Source organism: Canis lupus, chromosome 14 (genome assembly GCF_011100685.1).
Source record: "Canis lupus familiaris isolate Mischka breed German Shepherd chromosome 14, alternate assembly UU_Cfam_GSD_1.0, whole genome shotgun sequence".
Lineage (NCBI taxonomy): Eukaryota > Metazoa > Chordata > Mammalia > Carnivora > Canidae > Canis > Canis lupus.
In genome coordinates this window covers 36,014,351-36,024,259 of record NC_049235.1, presented here as the reverse complement: position 1 = coordinate 36,024,259, position 9,909 = coordinate 36,014,351, and the positions used below count along the sequence as shown (strand labels likewise).

The following is a 9,909-nucleotide window of genomic DNA, read 5'->3' as shown; positions in this document are numbered from 1 at the left end:
TCTAATGGAAAACTTCTTTTTGAAAATTCTCTGAAATGAAAGTAGAGGAGGAAAAGCGAGGGACGCCGGGGTGGCTCAGCGGTTGAGCATCTGCCTTCGGCCCAGGGGGTGATCCTAGAGACCCGGGATCAAGTCCCACATCGAGCTCCCTGCATGGAGCCTGCTTCTCCCTCTGCCTGTGTCTCTGCCTCTCTCTCTCTCTCTCTCTCTTTCTGTGTGTGTCTCCCATGAATAAATAAATAAAATTAAAAAAAAAAAAAAGGAAAAGCAAAAGCTGGGGCAGGTAGCATCCACAGTGGGTATCTCCCCTCTCCTTTCTTCCTTCTTTTCTTTATTTCTTTCTTCCTTTTTGTCAGAGCTCCTGTAACATTCATTAAGTCAAAAATCCTTTTGAAACCAAATAAACAACCTAGATGATTAAAAATTAAGCTAAAGTTGACCTTTGAGGGCAGCCCTGGTGGCTCAGTGGTTGAGCATCTGCCTTTGGCCCAGGGCCTGATCCTAGAGACCCAGGATCGAGTCCCACATCGGGCTCCCTGCATGTGCATGGAGCCTGCTTCTCCCTCTGCCTGTGTCTCTGCCTCTCTCTGTGTGTGTCTCTCATGAATAAATAAAATCTTAAAAAAAAAAATAGAATAAAGTTGACCTTTGAAAGTGTCCGAAATAATCACACGTAGAAATAAGAGTTTCCTGACATTATGAAACAGAGCCTGAAGTGTTCACGTGGATGGCCCACGGTTTAAGATGCACTGTGAAAGGGGAGCTTAGAAAGCAGGCTCAGACAGGGCAGAGATCACGGGGTCGAGTCTGAACACCCATAAAAGAGAAGCACTCTCTGGATAGGCACAAATTGTCCACTTACACATCTTAATACTCTTAGCTCCTCTCTTGCCCCCCTGGAAACAGCTCGTGGGGCTGCTCCACGTCCTCCCCCAGCATCTCTGGCTAATCTGAGTCTCAGTCTGACGGCTTCCTTCACACCCACCTGCCCCAGCTGTGTCCTTCAAAAACACTTAGAGACTGCAGCCAAGCTAGTTTTCTTTTTAACTTTCGATTTTTATTGAGGTAAATTAAGAGTTGGGAACAATCCCAACTTAACTTTCCTAATACTGTCACTAAGTGGCCACGGGTAATTGCTTGAAAGCTGGCCGCCAGATGACAGTCTGAACAGACCAACCCATGGTGGCAGGCAAACCTCAGAAGGGTCAGCCATTCAGCACCACTCCACAGCCCATTATCTGTATGCTTTGCTGACCCTGAGCTGGAAAAACCAAGCCTCCTGGATCTGTGAAATTTGGATCAGAACTACCTAAACAGCTTCTCTGTCGGCTTTTCCAGGCTAAGGGGACAAGAATCTTAATTGTTGAAAGCTAATGATGATGATGTCTAACAGAAAATCACTTGCCCATGTACACATCAAGTTGGATCGGTTACTGGAGACTGTTCACTTAGTGCCGATGACTTTTAAAATATCTCTGTGCCATAGGTGTGAGCATTTTGGCTCTAGAAATTCCTGCAGGGCATATAAAGGCGGTGAGCCTTATGGAAAGGAAATTGAGCCCTCTTCCAGGCCTGCCTCAGTGGGCTCCCCACAGACAGTGTGAAGGTGGGTCAGGCACTCCATTCTTAGGATCCTCAACATAGCTGTCCATAAAAGGGGGATGAGGCCCTCTGCCATGTTGACTTGAAAGGGGATTTATGGAGATCAAGTGACACATGCTCTGAATGGATCTTGTAAACTTCAATTATACGTAAAGCAAATGACACAGATGAAAGATTCTCTATCCCTAGTGCCCCGTGTTACTGTCCTGCTCTCCAGACCCTGCTGGAGCTGCCATAGGTGCTCTCCCCAGGGGTGTATGGGCTGTTGAGCTCTACTGTCCAGGCCTTAGGGGTCATGACTGATGAGATTCGTTCACTTTAAGGAAAGTCAACACCATTTTGAGGCTGGATGAACTTGAGGGGTCTTTTATTTGCCACGAGTTTGGCCTGAACCTCAACCAGCATCATACAAGGGTGTCGTGCTTGATAAGCACATGTGACAACGCGTGGATGATGGGATGAATGACCGCAGATTAACCACAGAGAAGCTTTCCCAGCCTGTGAAGGGCTCAGCGGCCCTCCTGGTTTGGGCTAACACGGACGCTCGCTAACCTGATGAAGTCTTGTCACTTCCTACTGTGGACAGATTTTCCTGGTTTACTTATTTATTCCTCTTAAATTGCTCTTAATCCCAGCTGATGTTTTCTGTTAAGTTCTATTTTAACTTGCTTAGAAAGTTTCCCAAGCAAAAGGGCATCATTTTCCCCCCTTATGATTGTATTTTCAGTATTGGAAAAAAATATTTCTTCATGGGATAAAGTATGAAAGTAATTTCCCAAAATAGGAAAATAGACTTCAAGGCTTCCAGAAAAACTGAGAAATTAGAAACAAAAAGGTCTTGTTTGTTTTCATATTTATTTGCTTTTTGAAATTATAAAAGTAATCCGTGCTTATTGTAGCAAATTGGTACAAAAAGCACAGAACAGTAAAGAGAGACAGAAAACACTTTCAACACCCAGGCACCTTCCTTCTAGTATTTTTTTCCCAATGCATTTTCCACAGCTCAAATCATTTATTGATTCATTGAGCAAATAATTTTTGTGGCTCCTCTGAACTAGGCACCATATGGGGCAAGCATTTTTTTGGAAGACACTGGTCAACAGGATAGTTTTACCCAGTTATGCATCTGCTTTCTTTATTTATAACAAAGTTTCTCCAGGAGATGTTTGCCCATTTGTGAGTATATCAGGGGCCACGTCTACAAAATTGGTGGAAAGGTCTTCCTGTGTGGATTGTTAACTAATAATCATGTCATTCTCTAAGTCACATGAAAGTCTCTGTCCATTTGTTATTTAGAATAGAACATAATCATCCTAAAGTAGCTGCTCAGTGATGGATGAGACCCATGAATTCTGACACCATTGCTCTGCCTATCAAAATTTTAAAAGGGATAAGTATTCCATGACCCTATCCTAATCCTGGGCCAGTGCTTTAGGGCTCATCCTGTAAAGCAACAGGGCTCTGAAAAATGTTAGTGGGCCCAACCGGTTCATCTTTTTGTATGATTGAGAGACAAAAAGAGATAAAGAATGAATATTGCTGTTTTTATCTTTGCTCCTCTAGGGTAGAATTGTTTTCTACAGCATCCCCTGAGCCCCCCAAATCTCCAATCAAAGGAGAGAATGAAAAAGAATTGTTCTGGGGATCCTGGGTGGCTCAGCGGTTTAGCGCCTGCCTTTGGCCCAGGGAGGGATCCTGGAGTCCCAGGATCGAGTCCCAGGATCGAGTCCCAGGATCGAGTCCCAGGATCGAGTCCCACGTCGGGCTCCTGGCATGGAGCCTGCTTCTCCCTCCTCCTGTGTCTCTGCCTCTCTTTCTCTCTATGTCTATCATAAATAAATAAATCTTTAAAAAAAAAAGAATTGTTCTTCTAAATTATTCAAATTTAAGATTATAGGTACAGATCAGACTGAGGCATCAGTAAAAATGTCTCTCGCTAGCATGTTGCAATCATCCCCACCCCCAAAGTCAATTAGCTTCCACTTAAGTGGCCTCTCCAGTCACAGAGGGGATCTCTTTTGTTTTCCTTTGTACCCAGGGCTCCCTTCTAGTCCCTTAATGAAACAGTCCAAACATTTATATACAGTAAAGCTCTGAGTATGGTGTTCACAGTGGGGGAGTGTGGGGCACACAGTGACTTTGCCATCCATCCTGGGGGATTTCAGAAAGTTTTTCACTTTTTCAATAATATTTTCCAAGTCTGTCTGTCTGTCTGCCTTCTGTCTATCTCTGTTTCAGCACAAAGGCAAGTTTTCAGGTCAGCTTTCCAAAAATGAGTTGCATCTGATATTTTTCGTACTATAGAAGTCAGTGAACACATCGAAGTATTGAGATTACAATTTCCCATATTTAGAGGATTTCCTACTAAATTTTTTGAGAGGTTTATTGGCTTTGGTCCCTCATTTTAATTCAGGATGGTAATATTAAAATGCTTATGAGGCAAAAGTCTTTGTTCCTAAGAAGCAGCCGTGGGAAATTAGAAGCACGGCTATCTGTATACACGCCTACATACACATAGGAGCTGGACAGTAGTGAAAGAAGGAAAAACAGAGTTGATTCAGGACTATTGCCATCGGGGAAAAGAGACCTCAGTGTAGAACTAAGCTCACTTCCAAATACAGCATGGACAGTGGGAATTTATAGCCACGAGCCGGGTCGGGGGTAGCAGATAGCAAATTGCTAAGAGGAATTATCAGTAATAAGGAGATTTTTGGCTTAAACCAATCAAACAGGATTCTTGCTGATGACAGGCCAGGGTGATGAGAGGTCACCTGGGGGAATGCTGAAGAATGAGGAATCTGCTAGGATACAGAGGATGAAGGCTTTCACTAAACTGACTTAGTTCTTGCCAGAAGTAGATTTTATAAGGAAGTGTATAAATAGACCTAGAAGGTTCAGGAGCCTGACTAAAGTTTGGTCAAGCAAGGAATCTTTGTCAATATATAGATTTTGTTTTTTCTGGATTCTTAAAACGTCAAGTTTTTAGTGAAAATTTTCCTAGGGCAACAGTTCCCTTGCAAGGAGTCCATGAAGCATCTGCATCCGAATAACCCTGGGGAGATTTTTTTTTTTTTAAGATTTTATTTATTTATTCATGAGAGAGAGAGAGAGAGAGAGAGAGAGAGGCAGAAGGAGAAGCAGGCTCCATGCAGGGAGCCCGACATGGGACTCCATCCTGGGTCTCCAGGATCACGCCCTGGGCCAAAGGCAGTGCTAAACCACTGAGCCACCCGAGCTGCCTAGATTTTTTTTTTTTTTTCAAATATGGAATTAAGATTTTTTTTTAGATCCTCAGATAATCTGACTTAGTGGGACTTGAGAATCTATATTTTAAACGTCTTCATCAATCATTGTCATGCTCAGGTACAGTTGAGAGCCACTGTCTAGGGCAGTGTACTTGGCCAAGTCTTGAAAAGAGCAAAGCCATGCCTTATGTTTTATTTTCTAAAATAATAGTGACAGTAGCTACCACTCAGTTACTTTATGTTTCAGTTTCTATACTAGGTATTCCCCTATATTGAGTTAAACACATAGTTATTGAGAGCCTGTTACGGTGTTGAATTTGCAGTCATCTAACCCTAGAAGATTTCTTTAGCTTTAGGACAATGAATGTTTTTTAAGCTAGACAGCCTATGAACAGGCTTTATTAAAGCATTGCCTCCCTTTCTTTACCTTAGTTTACTTCCTTTTTGTGAGGTGCACAAAGTGGGTTGTGGCTAACTAAACAACTGTCAGATAGCCAAGAAATAACATTGAAATTGATAGCAAGTGCATGGTTTAGACACAAAAGAGTAGAGTGGAGCACAGTGTGATAGGTAAGGAGTTAATAGTCTGTGTTTTCAGGTAGTGCATCATAGATTCCCTTCAGGGTGCTGATAGTATGCATAGGAAATGCCTCCACATATATATTTTTCCCTTGTCTGTTTTATTAATGTAATGATGCAGTTGTGCTGATTTGTGTTGTTGGAGCTGTTAATATTTTTACATCTAAGGTGAGTAAATTGCAAATTGATTCATTCAGAAATATTAAGATCTATTCCAGAGACAATTTCGGGGTATGGTGTTTCATCTTTTTTAAAGTTTGCTCAAGGGATGTCTGGGTGGCTCAGTGGTTGAGCGTCTGCTTTCGGCCCAGAGCATGATCCTGGAGTCCTGGGATCAAGTCCCGCATCGGGCTCCCTGCATGGAGCCTGCTTCTCCCTCTGCCTATGTCTCTGTGTCTCTCATGAATAAATAAATAAAATCTTTAAAAATAAAAAAATAAAGTTTTCTCAAGATCACATTCATTGGCAGTGGAAGTAGAATCAGAATCCTTAAGTCCATCTGCACTACCAGCCACGCTGATAGAAACAACATGGTTAGAACCCACCATCCTTAACTGTTGCATCAAAGTATTTGAGAATGGATGGCAAGAATTGACACCTCCCAGTTTACTCTGTGAATTCCAGTAATCCCAACATAGAAATTATTTTTAAAAGATTAAACGAGTTTGGTTTTAAGAAACTTTGCTCCTTTGGGGTTGTAAAAGCATGGATTATCCATCTATGTGGTTTTAAAGGCTCTTTACATCTCCCTGCATGGTCTGATCTGTTTCAAGTACATCTGCTATGAATGTAACTGAAAGGGAGACTGTCACAATTTACAGGTCTTGGCAATTTCTCCCCAGGGAAATAGAGAAGGGGGATCTGCTAAGTAATCAAAGTTTCAAAGGTTCTCAGCCAATAAATCCATAGCAAAATTTTAAGCATAAGGAAAACAGAACAATTTTCCTTTTATCTATGCAAACAGCCAACCTCATCATCACGGAGTGATTTTCTGACAATAAATAGGAAATGTCTCTTGAACATTGGCTGGTCTTTCATTCAACAACATTTATTGAGTACCTTTCATGTACCAGCATTTTAGGCACTTCAGGTACATTGGGAACAAACAGATAAAGATGGCTTGTCCTTCAGATTTTTCCTGTTAAACTTTTTTTTTTTTTTCTTACTTGAAAATTTTATTGGTCAGGGATAAAGGAAGTCAGGCAGCCCCCCAGGGTTCCACAAGCTCTCACTGCTTCCGCCATTGATGGGGCGGTTCACGTGCTTGGGGGACCCCAGGAATGCCTGAGCTTGGGTCTGGCACTGAGGGGCACCACATAGGCCAAGAGCAGAGGCGGCGGGGGAGTCCAGGCAGTTGGGGGCCAGGACCTGGTGAATCAGCAGCAAGTCCAGCAGGTTGTAGTTCCCAAAGGAGATCCGGTTGCCCACGATGAAGGCCTGGCCCCCCTCATTCTGGGACAGCAGCGTTTCAAAAGGCTTCAGGTAACCTGGTAGTACCTTCACTTAGATCCTCCACACCATCGTTCACTACATCCAGCAAGGCCACCTCCTGCTGGTCCTTCCCGTAGAGCCCAAGGGAGCAGCCTAGGTGTTGCAGGTGGCATTGGACTGGTACAAGGTGAGGTCTCCATCCTGGAACTTGGGGAGCTGCCCATACAGACAGGAGGCCTTGAGTGAGCCCTTCATCCAGGTCTCCATGGTCACCACCTCCTGCTTCCAGCTCTGGCTGGCCCTGGTCAGCCAGCAGCGTGCACATGGCCTCACAGGGCCCTCGAACAGGGAAGTAGATGGTGGCGTAGGGCGGCATGGTTGCAGCACAGGGGCGGTGGCAGTAGCAGTAGCAGTGGCAGTGACGGTGGCGGCAGCACTTCCTGTTAAACTTTTACACATTTTGGAAATATCAATGGAATACAGATTTCGTTGGTCTGTGGGTTGTAAACTGGTAATCAGAGGCTCAGTTCAGCTTACAGATGATTTCTTTGGTTAGCTGGGCGGACTTTAGTGAGTTTGAATGCTTTAGAAGAGCTAGACATTGACCAGAAGACACAAGTCTGTGCCATTTCTTACTGTTTGCACCTCATCGGCTTCACTCCTCCACTTACATGTCTGGCTCCTGAAGGCATCCGGGTCTGTGGCTGCTGGCATTTAGTATGTCCAAGCTTGGAATTGGTTCTTTCTGTGCATCTGGAATTTTCAGTGTAAACTCTTTCATCACCTCAAGGAATTCAGATGCTCTGAATTCTTGGTCATTCATGGGTGTCAACTCCCACACATAGTCACATAAAAGATTCTGAGGCCAGAAAGGCCAGTGGCTTACATGGCTGGTAATAATAGCTAAGATGTTTCTAGAACTCTCTATGCTGTTCTTTCTTTTATGCTGGAAATCTTTTATGGTTTTTTTTTTCCTGTTGGCAAAATGTACATGGTGGTTACAGGGGGGAAACAAGCTCTTGCATCTATATTTTAGGAAGATAATGGAAGTCTTCTCTCATTCCTCTCAAGTGTCAGCCAGCTGCACTGTCTGGACTCCTACACTCGTCCTCTCCTTTTGAAATGGAATGCTCCTCCCCACTCCCTATCCCCACAATTCCTCCCGGTCTGTTCAATCCAATTCATCCTTCCCTTAGGGTTCCTATCTTATTCATTAAAACAATTTATCCTACTTTAACTCTTGTTGGTTTTCCCTTCTCTGAAGTCAAGGCACATTTAGGAAAGTCAATACCATCCATTCATTCTTTTCAACATTGGTTGATTGGCTACCCTGCCCTGCCCCAAGCACTCCAAATTGAGCCCTTAATTATCTATTGTACTGTATGGTTTAGTGATGGTTATGGTCATCCTATTTCCTTAACAAAGTGTACATTTTTCATTAGAATGGACCATGCCTGAGACCACCATTTTCCATACAGTGCTCTTGTAGGAGTAAGAAAAGGACCCTGTCGCCACTTGGGTGCAATGCTTGGAGGCGGAACACACCGCCCCCCTCCCATTGCCTACTCACCTGTGCCCCCTCCCCAGGACTGGAACACCTGCACAGCCATATGGGGGAACCCATGGAGCATCGGTGAATGACCCAGCAAAGAGCAGACCCCTCAGAAAGACTTGACAAATCATTCATCTTGTTTAAAACAGAGAAAGTCCTCAATTATCATTAATAATGAAAAAAATTCTTCCTAACCACATGTTAACCAGGCTCCTGAAGGTACCAGCCAATTTCAGGTCCTATTTTAGAAGCATCACATCCTTGTTCCACTCAGTTTTTACTAGGAGGTCAAACCTGGGTGATTGTGACGGTGAGAGGAGGTTCTGTTAATAATTGCACCAGGACTGGGACGCCTGGGTGGCTCAGTCAGTTAAGTATCTGCCTTTCGCTTGGGTCATGATCCTGGGGTCCTGGATGGAGCCCCAAGTTGGGCTCCCTGCTCAGCGGGGAGCCTGCTTCTCCTGCTGCCCCTCCCTCTGCTCATGCTCTCTTGCATGCACACTCTCTCTCAAATAAATAAAATCTTTAAACATAATAATTGCATCAGGACCACAGGGGCTCAGTGGGCCTGTCCCAGGCAAATGGGGTTATATATCCACAGTAGTAAAATGAGAAGCACCTTTACCACCACCATCTAAGAAAATATGTTAGTCTATTTATCCTGCTGTATCAAAAATGCCTCAACCGGGTGGCTTATAAATAAAACAAATTTATTTCTCACCATCCTGGAGGCTGGAGAGTGCAAAAATCAAGGTGCCAGCAGATCTGGGGCCTGGTAAGGTCCCACTTCCTGGTTCATAGAGAGAGCGTTCTGTGTCCTCACCGGGTAGAAGGAATGAGCTGTCATCCTTGGCCCTCTTTTTTCTAAGGGCACTAATCTCAATCACGAGGCCTTCACCCTCATGACCCAATCACCTCCCACAGGCCCTGCATCCTAATACCATCACCTTAAGGGTTAGGATTTCAACATACAAGCAAAGTGGGGGGAATGTACACAGACCATAGCAGAAGATATCAGCTCTAGTCTCCGACAGACATTGGGCAAAGAAGGGACACCTGCACCACCACCACCACCACCACCACCACCCCCGCCCGGCTGCCACCAGATTCAGATCAAGGACTATAGCAGAGTGGCAGGATACAAAATCAATGCCCAGAAATCAGTAGCATTTCTATACACTAACAATGAGACTGAAGAAAGAGAAATTAAGGAGTCAATCCCATTTACAATTGCACCCAAAAGGATAAGATACCTAGGAATAAACCTAATCAAAGAGGTAAAGGATCTATACACTAAAAACTATAGAACACTTCTGAAAGAAATTGAAGAAGACACAAAGAGATGGAAAAATATTCCATGCTCATGGATTGGCAGAATTAATATTGTGAAAATGTCAATGTTACCCAGGGCAATTTACACGTTTAATGCAATCCCTATCAAAATACCGTGGACTTTCTTCAGAGAGTTAGAACAAATTATTTTAAGATTTGTGTGGAATC

The 9,909-nt window shown here is 43.8% G+C and overlaps 1 pseudogene; it reads right to left on the bottom strand.

The window, feature by feature from the left end:
- Window positions 1-6,608: 6,608 nt before the first annotated feature.
- On the bottom strand, window positions 6,609-7,233 carry LOC482348 (annotated as a pseudogene).
- Window positions 7,234-9,909: the final 2,676 nt, after the last annotated feature.